Here is a 25,834-nt window from a genome sequence, read left to right as displayed (position 1 = left end):
AAATGTGAAGATGTATTACTTAAGGTCAGTTTGGTTTAGAAAGATCATTTTATTAGGAGTCAAGTGGCCTGAATTCTGATTCTCTGGGTACTTCTGTGCCTTAAGGTATAGTAGGTTGCTGTGTCACTTGGCAAAGTGTTTTAGTCACCTGGAGCAAAGGATGGTACCACTTGCCTCCCATCTATAGGACAGCTATGGACAACAGTGGAAATAAGATATGTGAAGGTCCCTCACCATTTGCATTGTAAAGCAATGATTATGCTTTACATAATCAGTTGATTATGTGGAAAAGAGTTCTAAGTAGGAAAGAAACTAGAATTGCTTACATTTCAGGGCAAGTCTAACCCAATTTTGGAGCTTTTTGTACATTAAAAACATTTTTAATGTTGAGTAAATACATCTTATTTCTCACCCTATCCTGCCCTAAAAACCACAGCTTAAAAAACATATGACTGTTGCCTTAGAAAAATAAGTAATTTGAGGGCACTTGTAGCCAGGCAGTCCTGTCTGCAGCCTCAGGGCCATCAGGGCACCTCTTCCTTGGATCACGCGAGTCCTCAAGGATGGTAGTTCTGGATTTTATCTCATAGCCAGAATTCTAATGAGAAGTGCTTCTTCTTACAGAGTCAGTGCATGGTGCGATAACAAGGCCAAGATTTGACTGGCACTAACAGTTGAAGTAAATTTGAATGTAATTACTTAGTAGCAATGGCATGCATGACTCAAGAAAGCTGAACTCTCCCTCAAAATTGGCATTTTCCCTGTTTTTGTTCTTTTTTTGGTGGAACTGAGGTTTAAACTCTCAGGGCCTTGTGCTTGGTAGGCAGGTGCTGTACAATTTGAGCCATGCTTACAGTGCCTGTTTTTGTTCGTGATGTTCAAAATTGGTGTGGTTTTCTGCTTTCACAGAATTAATTTTATCTCCTTTGTTCTTAACTCTGTAACTATTTGCTTTTTCCACCTTTTAGTATAAAAATTGATCTTTCTAAAAACTGCCGATTCCTCCTTTTTCTTTCCATGGAATACTGTTTAGTTAATACATTGAGGTCAAGGATGAGGGTTTTGTCCTCTGATTGGTTTCCCTCCTCTTTGTGTCCCTGCCCCTGGTGTTATAGGAAAGATGAGGGAATTACCCAGCCCCGTGACTTCCACCTGGTGGACATTGTCCTGACCAAGGCTCTACCCTTGCTGTTAAGTGCTCTGGGCCTGCGCATACTTAAGAAGTCCAGACTGTACTGGCATCTAGCTTCACCCCACTTGACCCACTTCTTTAGGTTTGGTGTAGACACTTACTGAGTATCCAGTAGGTGGCAGGCAACAGAGGGGCCAGCCCAGCCTCTTCTCCTGTGTTCTTGCCTGCACATGTCCCAACCACATCCAGCCTTTAGGTAGTTCTTAGTAAAGATTCCAAATTTCCTTCCTCAGTGCTCCAAGGAGGCTACAGACAGCATTTTGTCTTCTCTATAGAGATCATAGTTTGTCCTCCTTTGAATTAGGATTTAAAACAAAGAAGCTTTTGTTTTCAGAAATTTTATTTATAGCATTTAAAAAACTACAATTTTACCACTTCTTTTCCTCTAATATTACCTCATTTTAATGCTTTATTTTTATGTGATCTTATCAAGCCCTAAGAATTAGGGAGGACCATTTCCTTCTAGTCATTGAAAATGGGACATTAATTAGTAGATGACAGGGGATAAGGAGAAGGAAGAGTTGACTAGTGACTAGGCAGAGCACAGAGGATTTTTAGGACAGTGAAACTACTTATGATACTTTGTGCGATACTTTTTGCATTTTTGAAAACTCATGGAATATACAGCACCAAGAGCAAACCCTAATGTAAACTCTGAACCTTAAGTAATAATGTATGCAGTGCAGGCTCATCAATTGTAAGAAATGTGTCACTCTGGTGCTGGATGTGGATAGTGGCGGGGGTGGGGGGGATGTTTGTACAGGAGTCAGAGGTATATGGGAATTCTCTGTACTTCCCATTCAATTTTGATATCATCAGAAACTTCTCTAAAAAAATAGTCTATTAAAAAGTTTTAAAAAGTGCAGCATTAAAGCCCAGAGATTCTGGAGTGTTATTATGTCACCCCAATTGGTTGAGCATGTCTGTGAGTGACCACTTTAAAGTATTGTCCCATGTGGCCCTTACATTGAGGGACAGATTCTGTTTTCTGTATCACAGATGGCATGGGAGAGGTTAAGCCTAAGTGATCTTCTAACTTACAGCCTCACTCAGGATGCTTTTGAGTGTGAAAAAGTGTGCTGCCACTGGTTTCTCCAGGACAGCAGGGCCAAATTAGGACTGTCACCAGCAGGGAGGACGCATGAGTCCTCCTTGAGTAGCCTGACCATGTTTAGATGACTGCTAGGTGGCAGAGCTTTTCCCTGAGCACTAGGCTGCTGGCTGCAGCTGTGTTCTTACCCTCTGTCCTGGAGCATCTCATCACATTAGCTTTGGCTCCTTGGTTCTGCCAGCCACTGCTCTACTTCACTGTGTCTGGGCACGTCAGCATTTCACTACCAATTGCACAGACCTTTGCCACGAACTTCTGATCCTTGTCATAGGCACACTCTTTGCTGGGCCATGGCTGCATTGATATCATGGGCTCACAGAGGACTCTGCTGCCATCTTGGAGGCAATTTTCCCATGGTCATTGGCATGCTGGTCCCAGGTATGGAGCTGCTTCTCATTTGCTGATTCAAGAAAACGATACAGTCTACCCACAAGACAGAGTCTAGGCCTTAGAACATAGGTGAGTGAGCAGCAAATGACAGTGGAGAGTGGTCGTTGCTGTGGAAGGCAAGAACAGGGCGCATAGAATATCAGAGGGACACTGAGCCCATACAGGTCTTGGGGCACCACAAAGGGCTGTTAGCAGAGTTCTGGAGAATGAATGGTGTCAGCAAAGTTCTATATGTAAGAAGGCATAGACTTTGGAGCTAGACAAAGCATGACTCTGAGCTCTGGTGTCTTAGATTTGACCTTGGAAATGTTACTTTATTTCTCTGACCTCCTTTGTCTATAAAATGGGAATTTTACCTGCTTTGCTGGGTGTGCTTGTGAACTGTACATGAATACACGTACATTGCTGGCTCACATGTGATGGGCATTAAGTAAAAGTGATGTTGTTCCTGTCATGGTTTAATTAGGCATAATTAGGTGCAGCATGCATGGAAGGAGGAAGTGAGTGTTGCATGTGGAGAGATGAAGAGTGATGAGTGTCTGCCTCAGGATCATTTAAACAGGGAAGTCCCATAATTTGCTTTGCAGAAAGAGGAATGGTGAGGAGAGGAATGAGCCAAGAGGCAGGTGATGACTGTTGCAGTAATGCAGGTGAGAAATGATACCCTATAGTGATTGGAGAACTGTAAGAGGAAAGGATGATTTCTGAAAGGTACTTAGGAAGTAGAATCAACAGCTATTGATGGAAGTGTTTAAAAGAAAGGAAGGCAGAAGATTCAAGAATGTTCTGTGGCACTGTGGTTTTAAGACATTAGAGTTGATTGGAGGAACAGATTCATTTAACACAGGCAGGGTGAGCTCAGAAGAGAGCTGCTCCTTAGCAGAGAGATTATAGCAGGAGGAGAAAAGCCCATTCCATTTGATGGGGATCAGAGAAGTGAAATTTACAAAAGGGACTGAGACTATATAGCAAGAAAGATAGGGAGCCACATGTGCGTGTGTATAATTCCAGCTATTTAGGAGGTGGAAGAAGGAGGATCACAAATTTGAAGCCACCCTTGGCAAAGTTAGCAAGACTCTTAAAAAGAAAATACAATATAGTAGCTTAAGTGGTAGAACACTTGTGAGGCCCTGGATTCAGTCTCCAATACTGCAAAGAAGAGTTTCAAGTCAAAAATCAAATTAATACCAGGGCTGAGAAACACTTCTTGGTATAGCAGCAGGGAGCTCTTTGTGAATGGAAAGGGAATGTGGGGTGTGAGCCAGCTTGGAAAGACAGATGGAAGAGGTGGAGGAACTAGTAGCCCTGGTGTGAGATAAGTTGGGAGGTATTGCAAAACCACTTGCCAGGGAGGAACAAGCAAGAGGTGAACAGACAAGGCACAGTGGGTCCTTTTTGTCTGTGATGCACACTCCTACAGGGAGATTAGGGATTTGAGAAGGCGTATATGTGTATGTGTGCGGTTGTCTGTGTCTGTGTGTCTTTGTGTATAACAAACATCAGTATTGGAATTATCTAAGAAGATAATCTTCGTTATTTGGGACACATGACAGCTCTTCCAATAATTTTTATGTATCAGTGGACCTTGTACTGCGGACATTATGTAAATAAATTATTTTTTACTGTGGACATTACATAAATAAGCAGACTGGATGATCTCATTGCAGTGTAGCTCTGAAGTTCTGTAATTCCACATCTTGGTAATTTAATTTGTAAAATACACATTGTTTCAAAAATAATTTATTTCCTTAGAAATAATACACAGTTGAGCTTCCCACTAATCAGACTGACCCTGCTCTCCTCGTAAGCAGAGTTCGTGGTTGGCCCTCGAAATAGTTGTCATTCTTGAGAAAATCTCTCTAAGCTATCTGTAGTATTATGACCATCTTTATCAAGTAAGGCACTGTCTTAGGCATTTTCTTTTATGTTCTAAAACGTTGTGGACATTAGTCATAAAAAGCGTTCCTGTCATTCTTATAAATGGTGAATGTATTTGGTTTCTTACTAAGCATAGGTGTCAGCTCTGCTCTTCAACACTTAGAAATTTTTAACTCAGGTACTCCTCATAATGACTTTGTGAGGAAGGGGCTGTTACTTTCATCTCTGTTCTACAGGTAAGGAAACAATGGTTCAGAGAGAGGCAAAGTGACCTGCCTAGGTCACATAGGTAGTTTCAGTGGGCCACATTCACACCCAAATTGTGGCTCCAGTGTCTGTCTTCTTAACCACTGTATTTGCTGTTTCTCCAGTGCATCTTAACAGCTGTGTGTTTTACTAGCAGAGACTGGAGCCTAAGTGAAAGAGTGACCCCTCCCCACCCCTAACATGTATAAGTGTAGTGATTTTTTTAGATCATGGGCAACAAATTTTAAAATATTTAGACTAAAACAGAGCCATCCAACATACCGTGTACCACTTAAAAAGAACAAGCTAAAATATGTTTCAGTGAATGTATCTAATGCTTCTATGCCTTCAGAGGTTTAAAGAATCACAGGACCCACATCTGCTACATCCTAAGAGGAATCACTCAAACCAAAAACCAAAACAGGCAAGCAGACCTAGGCTCAAGAGCTTTCCTGGTAGAAGGATTCTAGCGATTTCAGCTTAGTGGCGTAGGGTTTCAGGTCAAAAGAAACTTACATTGTACAAATCTCAATGACTTAATGCCAAATCGTATTTAGGTTGATGAGATGCCCCGAAACCAAAATTCTTTACAACTTAACATTCAGGGTTTTTAGTCATAAAATTGTTAAATAGTTTAAAAGCTGACTTGACATTCCCTTGAAAAATTAAGGGTTCAACATATCAGCTCTTAGTTCTGAATCCTCAAACTAGCAGCTGGGGTGATCCTGAAAGGTCCGAGTTGCTTTGTATGACTAGCTTCGAGTTAATGCTCTGAACCTTCTGTCTGTGCACACCCCGGGCTGTTCCTGCTCCTTAGCCCACAAAGGTGATGTCTTAGATTAGAAGGGAATGCAGGCTGTACTTGGCCTGAGTGCATCACCTGTCTCCTTCCCGACCTCATGGTTGTATTTTCTTAGGGAAACTAGTTCTTTGCAGTTCCTGTCACATTTTGATCTTAATGAAATGTGTAGTTGAAACCCTATAAGAAGTAGAAGTGAAATCCTTTTGCTTTGTTGTTGGGATTATTAACAACCATATCTCTAAAAAGACATCATCATATCAATTACTGGATTTTTGTGATAAACATAGCTTGTGTTGATTTTTGTTGTTTTTGTGGCCCAGACTAGCCTTGACCTCTCTCGTCTTGCCTCAACCTCCCATATTGTGGAATTGCAGGTGTGCCACACCTTGCCCAACTGATAATTTTGTTTATGGTAGATGTTTGCCTCTGTGAGGGAAATTCCTTAAGGATTTTGAGAGCTTGCCACCCATTTTATAGCTTTTGATAGATTGTTATTTTTTAAATATGTCTTATGTGATTTGGGGGTAATTGCTGTAAGAGATTAAAAGAGAAAGAGAATTGTTTTTGATGCTTTTGGATTGTCTTAATGAGAATGTTGTGATTCACTTGATGTGGAAATGTCAGGTTAAAATGAACACTTAAGTTGTAACTTGAACTTTTCTTCATGCTCTTTCCTATACAAGCACCTAATAGTGTAAGCTCAAGAGAGAAGCCTAAGAACAAGTCTGAACACTAGAGTTCCTGACTCTTAGTTATTTTTCTCTGACTTGATGCTGTTTAAAAAGTGAGAGCTAGCTGGAGAGGGTCAGAATGCTTTATTAGTGTAGTGCCCTCTAGCTGTGATTTAAGGAATTCGGTACCCAAAATACTAACCAGTATTGATTAGTGTTTGAGAGGAAATTATATTTGTGGCATTGTTTATGTACTTCTCTGACTGCTGCAAATTTTCATAATTTTGTTACAGAAGGAATTTATTAAATAGAAAGCAGATGTCAAAGCATTGAACAGGGCATTTGGTCTTTAATTGGCATCAAAGCTTCCTGACTAAATTCATGAACTGTGTATCCCCAAGGATTTTGCTAATTGTGGGCAGCTCAGGCAGGCAATTTCATGATCCCTAAGGGCTTATGGTTGCTGAAAATGACACTTACATTGGCAACATAGCATCAGGCAAGTAGGAACTTGTTTGCATTATTTAATTTTTTTTCTGACCATGACTTATCCAGATCGATGTCTACAAATCATGTTTCCCAAGCTGTTGTCAAAATCCGCTTATCACTCAGTGTATAATTTAAACTCTATTTTCTTCACCATTACCTTTTGGAAGTGCTTCTAAAATTTTCCACAGAACTCAAAACTGAGGTAATTGTGAAAGAACCAGTCATAAGAGTATACAGGCATAGTATTAAAGGCATTTTATTATTATTAAATTACTGTTTATTAGTAAAGGTTGTGCTTTCAAAAGCATCAGACAATGTTTCCCTTCAAAATGCATTTTGTCCTTAATAAAGGAATACTTTTATTTAACTTCCCTTGCTAAAATTTAAGCAGATTAGCCAGGAGATTTTAAATTAGCCTTGGCTGCATTTTCCATTCCCCCCAGGTCAACTATATCCCAAGAATAGAGAAATTGGGACGGTGGGTTTTTGACTTGACCGTAGAGCATAAAACTAAGATGTCACCTAATGACAGGCTTCATTTGAAATAGAGAGCCATACATTCCATACTTTACTGAGGTCCCATAGTTTTATGGACTCTGGAACAATCACTGTGATGCTTGATTGTAAATGTGTACTGTTCTCCTGGTGAAGAAGATTGGGGACTAGGAGTGGTGGTGGTGGCAATTTATATGTATAAGAACAAAGAAGTTCATTTTATAGTAAGTATTTTTGTCCTGTTGGTGGTGGTGGTAGTGTTAACACTTCTCATTAAAACGTTTTCTTTCTGTTGCCTGATCTCATATGAAGGGTTGATGTTCATTGGAAGAATTTCGAACCCTGTGTAATTGTCTTTGTCTTGTTGCATTGTTTTCTAGCATCCTCCTGGACAAATAGCAAGGAAATACAGTTCGTGCTCCACTATTTTCCTTGATGATAGCACAGTCAGTCAACCAAACCTCAAGTATACAATTAAATGGTGGGTATGAAGATTTCTGCCTAACTGAATGCTCTTTCTGTTCTTTACACTGATGCTGGCTGGTTGTGGGCTCTGGGAGGGGTGATAAAATTTGGGGAGGGGAGGAACACTGAAAATGAGGAATTCTTTTTAAAAAGTGGCTTTGGTTGGTTGTTAAGACTTCAGTGTTTGTAATATTTCTGCATATTACTATTTATATAAAAATAATAACATTTTTGTTTTATTATTTAACTTGTTTTTATTATATGGTATCATAAGTTATCAATATCATACATAATACCTTATAAATACAAAGACAGTAAATTATTGTAATATAATTGAGTACAAAAATAGATAATTTGCAGTTATTGATATAAATAACAAAAATAGAATTATAAAAAATTCAGTTTTCTAAAGAGTGTTTTTCAAAGGACAGTGCTTATAATTACAATTATCATCATGCAAAAAGAACATTTTAAATTATTTTAAATATAGATGACCTCTAAGATATATTTTTTAATTTTTGTGCATACCTTTTACCCTTTCATTGTTGATTGAAGACATCTTGGCATAATGCAGCTCTTAGTTTGCCTTCTAAATAAAACAAGGCTCCTGTAGTCCCAGTTGAGGACTTGGGCTGCAGTTCACTAGACCTTCTGGCATAGTAAACTGTGTTGCCTGGAGTTGAGAGACTGCCCTTGGTCTTTCATCAGCAGAGAAGATTCTAGCGGAATTCAACATGGGGCTTTAGTTCTGTATTTTCAAGTGGACTTTAGGAGGGAGGAAGGGGGTGCTTTGGATCAAATCACTTCCCTTTTGGGGGCTTCAGTTTCCTGAGGGCAGGGAGCACTGGTTTTTATTTTTATTTCTTTTAAAAATTTTTCTAAAATTTATTTATCATATTATTTTACTGGGGGTACATTGTGACATTTACAAAAGTGCTTAAAATATACATTAGTTAAATTCACCCCCTCCATCATTCTCTGGTTTTTCTTGTAATGTCAGCAGCCACTCACGGTAGGTATCTCAGAGCACTTGAAGTGTTGGAGCCTGTGGTCAACAACCCAAGTGTGAGGAATCTGGGACGTTGTATTTGTATGCTTGTTTAAGAAAGTACACATTTAATGGCAATACATGTTAGATATGAAGTGATCTCTTTCAATGAATCAAGTTTTTAAAAGCCCCTTTCTGAACTGAACTACATGTGACAATCCCAGCCTTGGTCAGGTAGTGGCTACTACAACAGCTTCGATGTACAGTGTCCTATCACTTGGATGGCGATGCTTTTTCTGTAGAATTCATTCTCTGTAGGGCTGCATGCTTCTGAGATTCTAATGGAAATGTAACCTCTCCCTCATTGACCTGGCCTTTGAGTATAGTAAATGACTAGTGGGCATAAACCCAAATGGAAGAGATGTGTTCTCGCTGCACAGTGTAGGTTTTTGTGTAACCTTATACTGCTCCTCTGGGCTGAAATTGACTGCTGGGAAATGGGTGGCCAGTGCTTCTTGGAAGTGTTTTCTTGATTAAGTGGGTTGGCCTTGTGGAGAGAAATAGAAAGCCCTGAAGATGTGTTCACCATGCTGCTCTTGGTACCTGCTTGAGCTCTGATAGTCCAGGATGAGAGCTGCCAGCTTCCCCGTTCTTCCCAGGAAGTGAGATGTGACACCAAGGTAAAGTCAGCCTTGTTTTCAAGAACTGTGGGAGCTCTTGAGACTCAGAATGGATCTGACTCAGTTCTGAACATCACCCTTGGATGATTTAAAATTGCCACTGGTTTTGACATAGACACATGAGAGCCTGGTAGGAATACTTGGTAACAGTTGATAGTTCATTGGTCAAGCCTGGGAGGAACAAGCACCTAAGTTACAAGTATGTCTGACTGGTTCCAGCCCAGACTGCTTAAAAACACTCTGATGTTCACTATCTCTCTAACATCTGGGGGTAGCCTGGGTATCTGGACCTTGAAACCACCATAAGATGTTCCAATAAGCAGCTAAGGTTGAGGAACCTTGGTGTAAGGGGACAGCTGCCTTCCCCCTTCTTACCAGCACCTCCTTGAAATGCTTGAATAATCTCTGGGCTAAGATGTAGAGGGAAAAGAAGCTTAAAAGCAGCAGCAGTTAGAATTACCTAACTGTGGAGCCCAAGTAATTCAGTGTAGATAATGTGGCTCCCCTGACCCAAAAGACGTTTTCTTTGCACCTCCCAGACTTGAAATTCCTTCAGTTAATAGTTCAGTGGCTTTAAAAAGTATCATCTTTTAAAATGTGTGTCTGGGATCTGGGTAGGTGGGCCCCAACTAAAAGGGAGGGCATCAGAATCCATCTGGCAAGTGCCAGCATTTCTCACTTGTTTTGGTTATGATCAAGGACGAAACCTTTACTCTAGCCAGGGGCTTTGACACTTAAGAGAAAGGGGATACTCAGAAGGGAGAGGAATGTCCAAATCAAAGATAGGCTGATTGCCAGTAGGCAATGAGTTAGAGATTTCTAAGATGTTTAATTTGTACCACATCTTTTATATAGTGTCTGTTTCACAAGTGATGAAGCTTTTATTTCTGTGGAGCAGTTTGTTTCTAAATTTCACTTGAAGTTCTGTTGTTTCTAGAAAAGACTTAATATTCCCAGGAATGAACATTGAAGTGATTTAATTTGAAGAGTGAATTTCCTGATCAGTGTTCTGAATGAAATAGGACTCTTCAGGTGTTTGACTTTTATATAAATATTGATGTTCAGACTGTTATCAGATAATATATGAAATACTGAGTACATTTATGATGCATTGAATTTCTGTGTTTCATTTTACAGTGTAGCTCTTGCAATATATTATCACATCAAAAACAGGTATGTGAATGATGAATTTTATGCTGAACACATCACACATTATCTTCCTTTATGCTTTCCAGTTATTTTCTAGCTGCCATAGCCTTTGGATTTTATATTCTTAACTCATATTTTCATAGACTTCCCAGGGAAGTGCTGAACTACTGTCAAGTCACAGGACACCAATGGGTATTTGTGGTTGAAACAAAACATTCTTGAGAATGTCCAGCTGCCTCTTCATTCATTATTTTCTGTATAATTTATTTAAACACTCTTTTATAACATGTTATTTTAGAATTATTGTATATGCAGTTTTAACATGAAGAAAATGTTAAATTTATATTTTGAATTCAGTTGAGGAAATTTTGGTATACGAAACATAAACTATGTTAACGTAGTAGAAGTCCTCTCTCTGATATAATGCACCTGGCAATGTTTCAGTTAATTTAAAAAGTCGTTTAAAACAGGGAATTAAAAAAAATCTACCATAAGCATTTTATTTCAACACAAAACATGTAAAGAATGCATTTATTTGCCAGTTTATTTGCAATTCAATGTTAACTGTTTCAAATCTAGGACATTAAGCCACATCTATAATTCATCCTTTCTAAGTGGTTTTTGTTTCCCCCAGTTGTAAGAAAACTTAAAGACATTTGTAAAAACATTCTGAATATCGAATTTTTCAGGTTTTGGCTTCACTTAATCTATAGCAAATTTATTTTCAATGATTTTCTTTAGCATCCAAATTATCCACAGCATCCTGTTAGTTTTCAGAACAAAGGCCTCTGTTATTGCAGTCATTTCTTACTGAATAATGTGATATTTACACGTATAAGTATAATGAGTACAACTGGTATGAACTAGTTAGGTAGCAAGCATGGATCTTAACCAGTGGGATCCACAACACCTTCAGGCTGCTCCCAAATGGGGAGAGTGGAGTGGGAGTGGAGGGATAGCCAAGCTTCCAGCAAACAGTATTCTGGGAAAACACAAGTATCTGAAGCGGACACCTGGAAAGGTATTCTCTATCATGATTCCATTCTGTAGTATAGTTGTGACTTGTGGTTTACTGTGGTGCTAGAGAATTTTGGATGTAAGGACTTAAAAATAGCATAGCTTTGGAATCTTTTTTTTCCCCTACATTTCTATTAGCATATATTAGTTGTTCAGGTATTTCATTGTGATGTTTACAGTGTGCTTACAATGTATCTTAATTTGATTCACCCCCTTCATCATTCTCCCTCCTACCTCCTTCCCCCTTTGAACAATTTAAACCATTTTTGTTGATATATTTTTACATGTATATACAGTGTACATCCATCATATTTGCCCTCCTTCACTCCCTCCATTTAGCCTTAGAACTCTTGAATTAGAACAACAGTGAAAATGTACATTTTGTCTTGCAGTTTATTTCTATGGTAGAAAAGTTTTTAAACTATGAAGCCTTAACTAACCTATAATATTACTACTGTAACTCAGATGTGCTTTGAAACCAGTTTTGCATTAGCATCTTTAAGAGATTCCTCAGTTTTGTTTTTGTTTTGGTGCTGAATCCAGGGTTGCATGCATGTTAAGCACATACTCTACCACCGAGCTCCACTTCTTATACTATCATAGATCCTTAAGTCATGGATCCTCAGCCAGAGGTGGTGATGATAAGAGCCACCTTTAGTAAGTGCATACTCAGAATTCTTACCATTTTTACATGCATTACTTCATTTAGTTTTAATAGCTCTGTGAAGTGATACTGATAGTATCTCCATTTTACTGGCAAGGAATTAAGGCACAGAGAGATTAAATAATTGTATTAAGAGCATATAAGTAGTAAATTGAGTAATTAGAATTTGAACCCAATCTATTATCCAAACCGTTAGTCTTACTACTCCTCTAGATTAGTGGCAATAAATTGGACCAAAAGTCAGCGAAGTTCAGCCAGAAAAACTGAGCATTTGTAGACATTCAGATTGATTGACACCTGTAAGTCTCTAGGGAAGTGGAGGTGTGACTACAGAATCTTTCCTATGCAAATCATAGTGAGCAAACCTTTGGTGCTGGCTGGCCATAGAGCCATCAGCTTGAGAAACATGGTGCTCTCATCTGGGTTATATAGCTTTCCATGAAAGGGAAAGGAAATAGTCCACATCTCAGAGGATGCGGTCTTTTTTTCCCCCCACAGTCATTTTGGCTCACATTCTTAATCTCCACTTATATTTCTAATCTCTGCTTTCATTTTTACAATTACTTTTGGAGTAGCTGGATGGCTTTTCAGGGGCTTTTGTTCATCAAGAAAATTGAACAGGACCCCCAACTGCTCAGCAAAATGGGGTGCAGCACTAGGTTTGTGTCACACAGCCTCTTGAGAACCTTGCAGAGGCAATAATGGATGTGAGAGGGTCTGCTGGTTCTTCATGGCTGGGGCATGAAGTGTCAAAGGATATGTAGTCAGGGACACCTAAAAGGAGCTGCCCATGCTTTCAGGCTCTGCTCTCAGTGTGAACCTTTCTTTGACTCTGGTCTATCTAAATCAATGCTGCCTGGGTTCATGCAGGTAAGTGCAAGTAAGCACAAGTGTCAGTACCCAGCACTCTTTCAAAATGTGAAAGATTTCTGTGATCTGAAGAGAAGTGAGAGTATTCCCTGAGCTTTAAAACAATTCCTATTGTCCAAATGCAGGAATGAAAATTGAGCTGTTTTGCTAGCTTACTCTTCTTTCATTTTTGGAGATAATGGTAAATTTATAGAGCAGAAAAGGCAGAAATCATAGTGTTTGATGTGATGGATGTGTGTTGGGGTGGATCTGGAAGCCTTCTGATGTTCTTTAGCCTCATTGACATTGGAAGCACAGACTATGGGAATTACATGCAGTGCACCAGAAGCAGTGGTTTCCACATTTGGTTTTTAAAGAACATTTTTTAGATAAAATTCAAATTATATGAATGTGGAGCTGTCACTGGTTAGATATACAAGGTCCCTACAGAGGCCACAGCCAGAGGCATGGTGCACAGTGGAAGTTTTAAATGGTTCTCTGAAGTGACCAGCCTGGAAACTACCAGCCATTCTTTTACAGGCTTACAGATTATTGAGTGAGGCCTTCCTACTTGTTGCCTCTTTTTCAGTGTGAGGTTGTGAAACTCATCAGTGAAGTAGTTGAGCTGCATGTTGTGACACTTTCAGATTGATCTCAAGGATCCATCAACTTTCTTTTTCGCCCTTGGTACTTCTTGTCAGCTACTATGTAGTGGTGTATGAAGATCTGTTGGCCTTTGCTCAGAATCAAGATGTTAAAAGAAATTTAAATCTTTTGCTTGATTTGGTTCATTTGAAAACTCAGAAAATTAAAGTGTAGATTTTTGCTTAATTCAACTGTTTATTTCCTTGGGCTGTTAAAACAAAAGCAATTAAGTATTGTCCACAAGAAACATAACTTATCCAGCAATGTCTGTTATATTTTGTCCTGAAATATAGTTGAATCAAAATGACTTTTGTTGTATTTTGAATGGAACTCATTTATTCTTAAAAGACAACTCCATTTTCTGTTGTTTTCCCCACCAGGGACCCAGATGGAAGGATGCTGTTAGATATTTTTGATGAAAACCTTCACCCTCTTTCGGTAATCCCCTTGTGTTTCATGAGATTTTTTTTCTTTTGCTCCTACTGGGTGAACAGGTATCTGAAAATATTTCTTTTTCTAGAAATCTGAAGTGCCACCAGACTATGACAAACACAACCCAGAGCAGAAGCAGATTTACCGATTTGTTCGGACACTGTTCAGTGCTGCTCAGCTGACTGCTGAATGTGCCATTGTCACCCTGGTGAGAAGGAGAAAGAAGAGTATTATAGAAAAAACAGAAAAGCAGTGGCTTGTGCAACAGAATCCAATCCTCTTTTCTCATTATTGGAAGACTTTAAACAATCTAAAAAACTAAAGAATCAAAAAACAGATGTGTAATATTTTGTTTCATAAAAAACAACTAAAGGAGATAAAAATGGTTATTTGTGTGGGTTAGGACCTAAGAATACAGAAAAATGGAGAAGATAACTGTTTTCTTTTGTTTCCCATGATGTATTTGACTTTAAAAATATGTCTGTGTATTACTTTGGCAAAAGTAAATAAATAATTCAATGAACAAATAAATATATAGAAACATTGTGTGTTTATTTCCTTACAGAAAAGAGGGAAAGAGTTGAATTAAGCCTTAGTATGGCATCAGAGTAGTTCCAAGTATAAAAACATGCACATTTATCAGCTTACAAAAAACTATGTTGTATTTTTTGGAACCAATCACAGAGTATAACTTGCAAACTTATAACACTCAGGAGGTAAAATATGAATATGGCAGGTTTTTTCTTTGTGTTCATAGCTATAAAGACTTGGTATGAAGTAGCAGGGATAGTATGATGGGAGGAAAGCAGGGATACCATAAGGTTGCCATAGTCCTAGGGATCATAGATAGTGATGACTGTTTCTTGAACTTGATTTTTAAAAGCCTTGGAAATATGTCATCAGTGAAATGAGAACTACACTGCTGCACTTTGCAGATCAAGACAGTTGGTTAGGACTGAACTATTTGGCATGATCATCACAGCCACAAAAAGTCCTGTTTTTATTTGGTTGCATCCTGGGGCAAATGAAAATAACCAGAAGAAAAGGAAGAAGAAGAACAAACCCTCTGTCTTCTTGTATGCAAGATATAGAATAGGTCCTGTTTAAGATACTTCATACACATAGACCATGCCACATATGTATGTCAAGGCAATGAGAATTAAATATAGTTACTCGTGCACATATGGCACAAAAAATGTGCCAGACTTCCAGGAGATATCACAGTTTGGCTAACCATGTGCCAAGCCAATAGAATTAAACTTCATAGGGTTTCTAAGATACCACTAACAATGCAAAGTTAAGTTACCCTAACAAAATTACAGGATTCAGTTCAAGAAAGATAATGGCTTTACTTTACTATGTCTGCATCACACTACCTTCAGTGTTGTGAGATATGGATGTGGAACTGGGACACACACTGAGTAAAGAAACACTAATTGTGAGGAAAATCAAAACTAGATTGTATGAGGAACAGAAGAATCAAGGATGTAAGCCTGGGGAAAGGAAGACTTATAAGAGCACAGCATGGCTACCTTGCCATATATTAGGTACTTTTGTATAGAAGGAATGGATTCCATTTTAATTTTTTCTGAGATTGGAACTGACACATGGATAGAAGTTACAGGAGACATTAGACAAAAGTAATTTCTAATGAGTGTGAGTGACAGAACTCTGTTTCTCAATTACTTACTGACTCTTCATTAGAAGAAGTGTTCATAGTGCAAGATCATCATCCACTAAGTACTTTGAGAGAGGATTCCCATATTAGAATAGAGGTAGAGTCAACTGCGATTTAATATCTGCCCTAGATCTAATATTCTAGGTGCTAAGAAATGTCAATCTTGAGATTCAGTCACCAAATATATATTAATCAATAAATAAATGTTGGTCATCTTCTGTGTATCAATAAAAAAATACTTTGTTCCTGCCTCTTGAAATGATACATCCAACAGAAGTGCTAAGAATTAAGCAGATAATTGCATAAATAACTGGTTTAATTACTAAATTTAATTGTAATAAGAATTCAGAAAAAATGTTTTTATGACAATATAATTCAGAGTCTATTGGAGGGTAAGGGAAGGAAGTTTCTTTGTTTTTGGTGGGACACTAGAGTTTCAACTCAGGGCTTTGCCAAGCAGTCACATGCAAAGCAGGCATTCTCCAGTCCATTTTGTTCAGGTTATTTTTGGAGATGGGGTCTTATGAACTGTTTTCCCTACTGGCCTCAAACTGCTATCCTCCTGATTTCAGACTCTCAAGTGACTAAGTTTATAGGTATGAACCACCCACTCCCAGGTGAAAGTTCTTCCTTAGCACTCAGCATCCCTTAAAACCTTTCTGATTCATTGGTGTGCTATGGATATTGGTTGAGGATTTATTTTTTTTTTTTCTCATTGAAAAGTTCTCCCTGAGCCACATATTATTTGATTAGATTTGGGTTCATACTTTGGCTCTTTTATTTTGTTTGAGTGATTTGTTTTTGTTGGCTCTGACACCAGAGCCCACTGCTCAATACTCTGAGCTATACCATAGAAGTGAAATTCCTTCCTTAACCTTGACTTTAAAGCTCAAAATACTATTGTTTAAATGTCACCTCTAAAACCATGGAGTGGAAGAACAATGACTCTAGAAGTAAATGCACCCATCCTTGTGAATGTATTACAGAATCTACAGAGTAAAATATTTTATCTAAATTAAAGATGGACTCTCACAAAGCTTCAAAGCGCTGATGATCTGAAAGGAGTAGCCAGTGCTTAAATGCTGTGAGTGGTGACCACTCTTGTGTCTGTAAAAGATTGGCTGATCAGATAAAACCAGGCAGTGACTGGAGGGATGACTCGAGCCACTCAATCTTTTGAAATTTCTAAGGCGTTTTGCAAGTGGAAAATCTACATTCACATACTATATAGGCAGATCTTTACATAGGCTGAATGAATTTAGCTGGCCCAACAAGCTGCTCCATTTGACAATGACCAATTCAGTGTCTGAGAAACATCGGCATGTTTCACATCTCAGAGATATCCATCATGCCTGCCCAGAGTCAAACTGAACATGTCTATGTCTGTGAGGTAAGTTATTGAATCGATAATGTTGGTTAGCTTTGAATCAGTTAAGAAATACAACATTGTACAATAGCATTCAGCATGGAATCAAAGGAGGACCATGCAATCAGAAGGGGTCACCTAAACCATTCTTGAGTGAGGGTGTAGTTTCCATAGTGTGACTTGTGGCGAGACACTTAAATGGTAACTTCTGTTTAACACCTGTGGATAGTGTAGCTGCTGTGAGCATATGGCAATTGCTTGGACCTTCTTAATAAGAGAATTTACAAAATAGTCTCTAACTTAAACTGAGAGTTGTGTATTTGTCATTGAAAGCTTTTATATTCAAAGTCTTGCTTTTAATTTTATAAAGAATTATTTGGCTACAAAATACTGGCCTAGCAAAGATATTTCATGAATGAAACAAAGGAGTCTCTTTAATTTATCCTGAATTATATAAATAAGGCAAAATGAGAGCTAGGAAGAAGCAAATATGAAGATTTATTTATCTCCCAGTGATTCCACATTCCACATTTGGTCTTTGAGCAAACATTATCTATAAATGCCACAAGAACTCTTCTATAACAGACTTCAGAATAAAATACCTTTGAAAATAAACAAAATTTGATTAAAATGACATCAAACTCCATAAAGACTTTATTATAGAAATTATACAACTTCTGAACATGAAATATATATAAACTACATGAATTAGTCTCAGTTTCAATCATTTATCCTATATCCAAGAATGTATTTCTCAGCAAATATTAAGCATATTCTTGAAAAATGAAAATAGTGCACATTGAGGGCTTACTATGTTCTTGGCACAATTAAACTCTTTCTCTCATCTCATTTAACATTGCCAAGAACCCTCTGAAGTAGGTGCTACTATGATTCCCGTTATGGATAACAAAACTGACTCTTAGAGAAGTAAATAGACCAAGTTTTTTTTTTTTTAAGATAGTTCATGTGTATATAAAACAGAATTTGACTTAAGTTATTTTGAGTTTAAAGCCTGGATGTTAAAGCCTGGGCCGCGGTGACTGATGGCGCCGGCGCCTTCAGGGTGTGGAGCGGGGCCTCCGCCATGGACCTGTTCGGGGACCTGCCCGAGCCGGAGCGCTCGCCGCGCCCAGCTGCCGGTAAGCGGCGCGATGAAGGAGGGCGGCGGCTTGAGGCGGCTGCTCCGGGCCTGCTTCTGCCGCCTGCCCGGCTCCGCCATCTTCGCCGCGCAGAAGGACGAGCCGCCGCGTCCCTCGGCCCAGCGGAGGCCTCCCGGCGCCCCGGCCCCCGCGCCCGCAGCAGCGCGGGTCCTGCGTGCCTGCGAGAGCGGGAGGCGGGACGCGACCTCGGTGTCCGGAGACTTGCGTCGCGCCATTCCTGCGCCTTCCGGGGTCGCGGGGCGGCGGGGACGGGCGTCCACCCGGTCGCTCGACCCGTCTCGTCCCGGACGCTGGTCCTGCGGCGGGGAGGCGGCCTGAGCTCCACACCTGGCACGATGGCCGCGCGGCCGGAGAACCGGCCACTCCAGTGTGGTTTGGCAAAACGTTGATCCGGAAGCTTAGTTGAGGCCTTGTTTCCAAGCCTGCCTTGATGGCAGAAAACCCCGAAAGGTGCAAACTCAAGTTCAGATTCCCAGCCCCACCGCAGCCCACTAGGTCGGAGTCCGTTATTAAATAAATGCCGGCCGGCGGGGTCTGGACACCGCGGTTCGGGAACTCGTTGGTGCTGGGGGGAAAGCGGTGGTTTTGCGAGCAGCGGTGATGACCACCAAGTGGCAAGTTCACGCTGGAGGAGGGCTTGCAGTCCAGGGACACTGGGGACGGAGAGGGTGCCATTGGGCTTCCGAAGATGGGGAGACTCGCCGTTTGCAGCTCCTAGGCGAGGGAACACTGCGTTCGGATTGGAAGGCTCGGCTCTCCAACCTGCCCCTGGCATGCCCGTGTGGAGGAGGAGGTGGGCCTCGGCCACCAAGAAGGGATTGTTCTGCGCTCACCAGCGCCTGGGTTTGGCTTTTCGCGCACATACTGCCAGTCAGTCTGTAGGGCCATTTTGAAGTTTTATCTTTTTGCCCTTGCTCCCCTTACTTCCCCCACGGGCCATTGTTGAGGGTACCAGAGCATCTGAACAACTGGGCCGTGTGTGTCTGTGACTTGGTTCAGCCATTCTTTTTCACAATAACTGCAGTTACACTTGTGGGTAAAACTGGCTTTGTCTTATCTGTCAGCGGGGTGCAATTTCTCTGTGTTTCAGGCTGAGGGTTGGATTCCCACGTGTACCACAAGCCTTTCACGGTTTTTGTCTTACTTTTCACCTGAAACTAATGTGGGGCTTCCTTGACAGGACACAAAACCTGACAACTCAGAGTCTTACAAGTTGGCACTTAGCAGCCTGTCTCCAGATCCAGTGGGGAGAGCATGTCCTGTCACTGCTTCTTCCAGACTCCACTTCAGTCCTGGCTGATGGGGTGGCAGAGGGGCTGCTTGCTGCTTTAGCTCCACTTCCCCTGAGAGTGCCTTAGTGCACTCCCCATCTGCCAGGAGGATGCTGACACTGTCACGGCACATTATTTAAAATAACTTTAAAAAAAGAGGACTTGCTTTCAGAATTTGTAGATGACTGGAAATTGAGAGGGATAGACTAAAGTGAGTGACAAAAATCGAGATCCAAAGATTATTGATAAGTAGGTAGTTCGTTAAAACCAACAAGATGAACCATATTCCAGCACTGAAAGGCACTGGCAAGAGGAACATGAATTCGAGGACAGCCTGGACTATGTAATGAGACCCTGTCTAAAAACCAAAAATCTAAAAACTCCAACAACAAGATGAGATATTTGACAGATCAAAAACCAATCAGAACCAAAACAATCAGAATTCACATTCTTGTGAAAATACTATGATTTTAAAAAAAAAATAATTTGCATACCAGTAAATCACATGGATTCCTAAAGTGATGGAATGCTAAGACTGAACATGGCCCTCACGCATGAAATGCACCGGGCACAATAAAACACCTAGTCATTTTCACAGTTCCCTCAAAAAAGTTGTGTGGGAAATGGAACCGACCTTTTAGTTTGAAATCCATCTCTTCACTTACTAGCCTGTGCCTCCAGGGGCTGTTGCCACAAGTGTAAAATAGGTGACGCCTCCTACTGTCCTTGTGTGCATTAAAGAGTGTAATACATGTGCAATGGAGCAGAGTCAGTGCTTTATACACATTAGCCATTACTTTGTGAGCTGTTAACTTTTAATAGACATTTAAAGGGGAAAAACGAAATGGATTTTGTAAAAAGCAAGCACTAAATGTTCAGAGAGGTAGGAGATAACTACAGTGTTCAGATCACATCAAGTGTGTTTTACTTCTTTTGGTTTTGTTTTCACTATCACATCTAATGTTCCTATCCTCAAGACGCTTAAATTTTTATGATCTGGTAAAAGAATGTAGAAAGAGTACATTAAGTGTTTTTCGGTATTGTACTAAATTAGTGGTTTTCATCCCAGTATTTAAGGGTTTGTTTGCTGAGTAAATAAAATTTTAAAGATCAGTCTGTCTTTTACCCTAAAGAAGTGTGTTTCTATCAGTCAAAAATGGAACTTTTCTGTCAGACCCACAAATATGCTGACTTGAGGTTCATTTGACAGCACCTTAGCTTTGGTTTTATAGGGAAGTTCACCACCAGCACATTTAAAATTAATGGCCAGCCTGGGGATATAGCTTAGTGGTATAGCATGTGCTTAGCATAAGAGGTCCTAGGTTCAATCCCAGTACCACAAACAAACAAAATTAATGGTCAGCTGTCAAGAAACATTTGCTTGGCAAACTGTCTTAAAATATTTCTTCAGAGGGGGCTAGGGCATGGCTCAAGTGGGTAAGCGCCTACCTAGCAAGCGCAGAGCCTTGAGTTCAAGTGCCAGTAGCACCAAAAACAAAAATTTCTTTAAAAAATTGGAGATACAAACATAAAATAAAGGTTAAGATATTAGAAGAATAACTTTAGGGTTAAGCAAGAAAAAAGTCAGAAAAAGTTAAAAAAAATTACAAACTATTAGTATTTATAAAGCAGCACAACTAATTGACTGGAAAGCAATAAATTTAAGCTTGTCTTTGAACAAATTTCAAGCAAAGATTTGTTTGAACTGGTTAATGACAAACAACAGTTACTTTGCTTTTGAGGTTTTATTTTTATCATTTTAAAAATAAATTTATGTATTAGGTGGCTTGAAATTGTATAGACCTTTTGTGAATGAAGTGGTGAATGACAAGAATATTTTGATGCTCTTGCATCAATGAGGTTTCTGATACAAAAACTAGGTTTACACAATGTTCATTATTTTGTCAGTTTATCATTGCAGTGTCCAAATTAATAACATAGAATTCAGACTGAAAAATAAAAGTCCTGTGCTTATTTCTAGGTAGAGCACATGTCAGTAGCTCAGTGTCTGCTATGTGGAAAGACCGAGAAAGTTTCTTCATCAAAACTTCCATGAATGTTTGATACCTGCTTATTTATTTTCTGCAGAAAGCAGCCTCTTGGTGTTTGATGCCCCAGAAGCAACTCTGTTGAGTTTGATTACAGAGAGATCTCCTCAAAAGAAGCCCAGCTGGATGCATCCTGCTTGTTGCCTTGCTCTTTTTCATGGAAAGAAAAGAGAAAGAAGAGCACTTTGTGGATTTGGTAATTGTTTGTAGCACTGGCAGAGCCTCAAATGATATTTGTTCTGTTACAGTGACTTCCAACAGGAGCCTTCATTTTTACTTCAGATGAAAGTTGGACAACATGCAAAGGCTTGGACTAAACACAGTCAGATGCTTTGAAATCCTAGTCATTGGTCTTTGTTTGTAAATACATTTTGCTGCTGTTACACTAGTGTTTAATTAAAATAATTTGTAAGAAAAAATAATGTGCTTTGTTTGGTTGTAGTTCTCTATTAAACATTTAAATAGAGAGCAGGTGATTATTAGAGGGGAAGGAAAAAGTGCAAAAGTTTAGGATTAGCCTTGTTTGAATAACTATTAAGTTTTAATGATTCTGATAATGTGCTCAGTCTCTTAAAGGTTATGAGGCTGATATTTCTTCACTTTTTTGTGGTGAGAGAATTAGTTTAATCATTAGGGGATGTCACTGGGGAGCTCTTGCTCAAGGGTTTCTTTTGAGTTTATTCCTGGAAAGGAATGAAACTGGCAGGAAGAAGGGCAGTTTTCTGATGTGTCTGATGGCCATTTCCAGGAAAGTCTGGATAGTCAAACCACAAGGATTCCTGGGTTCTATTGTAAACATTCCCCCACCCCCCCCAAAAAAAAAAAAACAACCAAAAAAGTTCACCCATAACAATTGTTACACTCTTTTATAATATTGTCATATACAAAAATCTTTCTACAAGGAGTAAAATCCTGAGGATGCTAAAAAGAAATAAATCCTAATATTTGGCAAGTGAAAAACACTGTCTTGCACAGTATAAGGTCGTTCTGCCCCATTCAGTAGACTAAATGGTAGGGGAAACCATGCTAGATGTGAGAGAGCCTTTTTAACAAATTGTCTCTGATGTGATGGGACTGAATTTTTATTCCTATAGTCTGATTTCAATGATATTCTTAAAAATCAGTAATTTATATAGTCATTAAATACCTGAGACATTAAGTTAGAACAATGATTGTCTTGTTCATTTATTTATTTGGTTGTTTATCCATGCCACAAGCATTTGCTGGGCATCTTATTAGAGACAGGCACAAGGTATTTGTGGAATAAGTGAGCAAAATAGAAATATTTGTACTTTCATGGAATTTTCAACCTTAATGAAAAAATATAGCATAATAGAAAAGGTTTTCTTGAATGTGGTACTTCATATGACAGAAGTAAAACATTTGGACAACTCTCAAACTCACTCAATCAAGATGTTTTTCTCTTGGTTGGAATGTGCTCATGTTAGTACATGTGTGCTCTCTCTTCTGATTCACTTGTGAAAACATTATCTTTTTAAACCACTTGGCAGATTTTGCCTCCTTTTGAGCCTTGATAACTTATGAAAGATTGAACTCTGGGCAGTGACTTTGTTGCCTTAATACCTATAGTAAGCAGTTACAGTACCTATTAGATTCCTTTCCTGACCCTGTAGAATTTGGAATTTACTCATGATTGCATGAAAGTATATCATCAGACTGCTTTTTAAAAATTTATTGTCCCTTTATGAAAAAACAATCAGGTATTTTGCATGAATTCATTGTGGAAATTCTTACTAATGAATCTGGAACTTATTAGTCAAATACTTGATATAATTGATCCACTTGAGGTCTCAAAAGAAAGATAGTTTTGATAGTTTGCAAAGTATTATAACACTGTTCTCATTTCATTATCAGATGTTACTGTGGAATGTACATGTGACCATGACCATTGGCATATAACATATTCATAACCTAGGATTACTCTAAACATACTACACAACTAGAGGGACACTACCCTGCCTCTATCTCCATGCTACACAAGTGTACAATTCATTCTGGAAGTGTTCCTGAAACTCGTTCTCCTGATTAGTGGAGAGGTCATCATGGAGTTGGCAACTTATATCTTTCCACGTCTCGTTTCTCTTCATCTAAATACATCCCTACATTTTCAGATCACACGGTCTAGACCCTGGTAAGCTAAGTGACTTTCTCACAGTCTCACATCAATCTACATACTATATATCTCTGGTCCCCCAGAAGTGTCCTTCTTATAATTCCTGGGTCCTCAGGAATGTTTCCCATGGCCTCCCTGAGGCAAATGACACCGCAGTAACACCCCAGACATGCAGTTTAAAGGGTGTGATTTTGTTTCTCTAGCATTCACAGCTTATAAATTATACCAATTTTCTAGACCTCGAGACAAGGACTATCATATTCAGAGTGGCATTCAATTGTAAAGTTACAGGATTTCTTTCTTAATAATACAATATAAACTGAAAATATGCCTTTGAATATACCCCTGGAGAAGTTTTTGAACAAGCCCAAATTAAGAAATTGTTGTCAACTCACAACCGTTTCTGGATGATGACTTCTTTTTCTACTTCTTGAATGGAATTTAATTTTGTTAGTATGCACAGGGAAAGAGAAAGTTCTAACATTTAAGTCTCTTGATACTGCTAAACTTCCTTCCCTTAGAAGCCAATTTTACATATGAAGTCTGGAGGCCAGAGGGGCAAACTAGCAGTAAAGGCACAAGGAGCAATGCTTAACCTGGGTTAGAATAGAAATACAAAGCTCCTAAGATTTGGTCCAAACTTTGGTCTATTCAGATATTCATTTCCTATTTGTGTCCCTTTTATTTTTTTCTCTGTGCTCATTAGTCTGGCTAGGAAGCCACGTGGTTCATATATTTTGATGCTGTTAGGTGGAGTATAAAATTTCATGGCAATTATTACTAAGCAAATGTCCTTGTCCTGTTTCGTCATTTTTGCCCAGAATTAGGCATTACCCCAGTACTCTCTTTTGGTTATGTTGGCTATTGGCTAGTTACATTTTCATTTATCTTCATTTTTTTTGAGGTTCTTTTTTTTTTTTTTTTAACCTTCAAAGACCCCTTGCATGTGTGTTTGGGTTCACCAGATAGGGTCCTTCCATAGTAAGCCCTTCTTATACTCAGATTCAATATATATGATTATGACCAAACAGTAAGTTAAAAAAGCAATTAACACTAAAAATAAGGCAAGGTGCTGATATGTCCAGGGACTTCAGGCATTTCCTAGAGAGTGTGAGAGAGGGCCCAGGCTTTGGTGAGACAGCAGGGCAGTCAGTGGTGCATGTCCTATCTCTGCTGAGCCTCAGGCCCTTGCAGGTGTCCCCGGGGCTTTGATCACCAGTGGGGCCACCATGGACCTGTGGAGTCTGAACCTGGAGACCAAGGTTGGCGCGCCTGCTCCTCGCTCCTCCGGAATGCGCGAGCGTGAGGCTCTCGCGGGCGCGCGCGTGGATTTGGAACCCTTAATTGTCATGTCATGGAATGTTACTAGTCTCCTAGGACAAGTCCCTGGAAACCAAAACTGGTAGAGCGACTGTCCGCGACACTGCTCCAGGAGAACTACCTTGCTCAACTGCTGATATGTACAGATACAAGGGTAAGCCGGGGCCCTGATGCTCCCCACCCAGGAGGGACGGCCACCGCCCGCCGGCCCCTCGCACCCCTCCCTGGTCCACCTCCTGCAGCCCAACCACCCCTCACTCTCCGCCCCTCTTCTAGCCCATAGGAGACCTTGCCACTGCCCCTTTGGGGATTTCATGCCAGGGTTCCTGGATGCACCTGGAAGACGGTACCGGCTCAAGCTGGGTATGCTCACCCCTTGCGGGATCAGTCACCCCCAAGGGGCCAGGCTCTGTGCGGGAAACTGCAGGATGGTCTGCAACCCAGCGACCAAGCAGATTTGCCCCAGCAGTAACAACCAGAGGCCACCTCCAGTGCCACGTCAGATGGTCTGCTGGACACTGGCCTCCAGGGAAAGAAATGCCCAGGAGCCTAGCGTAAAGGAGACCACAGTGAATGCCCTGAAAGGCTCGAATAAAGGGATAGTGCAGAAAGAAGGAGCAGGGCAGATGACCAACTCCACGCTGGCCTCCCCAGCAAGAAATGCCCAGCAGCCAGGTGCAAAGGACGCCACTCT

At 39.9% G+C, this 25,834-nt stretch overlaps 1 pseudogene; it reads left to right on the top strand.

Moving 5' to 3' along the window:
* LOC141417463 (junctional cadherin 5-associated protein-like) overlaps window positions 1-22,855 on the top strand; it is a 240,078-nt pseudogene extending 217,223 nt beyond the window's left edge.
* The last annotated feature ends 2,979 nt before the right edge of the window (window positions 22,856-25,834 follow it).

This window comes from Castor canadensis, chromosome 15 (genome assembly GCF_047511655.1).
Source record: "Castor canadensis chromosome 15, mCasCan1.hap1v2, whole genome shotgun sequence".
In the NCBI taxonomy this organism is placed as follows: Eukaryota; Metazoa; Chordata; class Mammalia; order Rodentia; family Castoridae; genus Castor; species Castor canadensis.
This window is presented reverse-complemented; position numbering and strand designations above follow the sequence as displayed.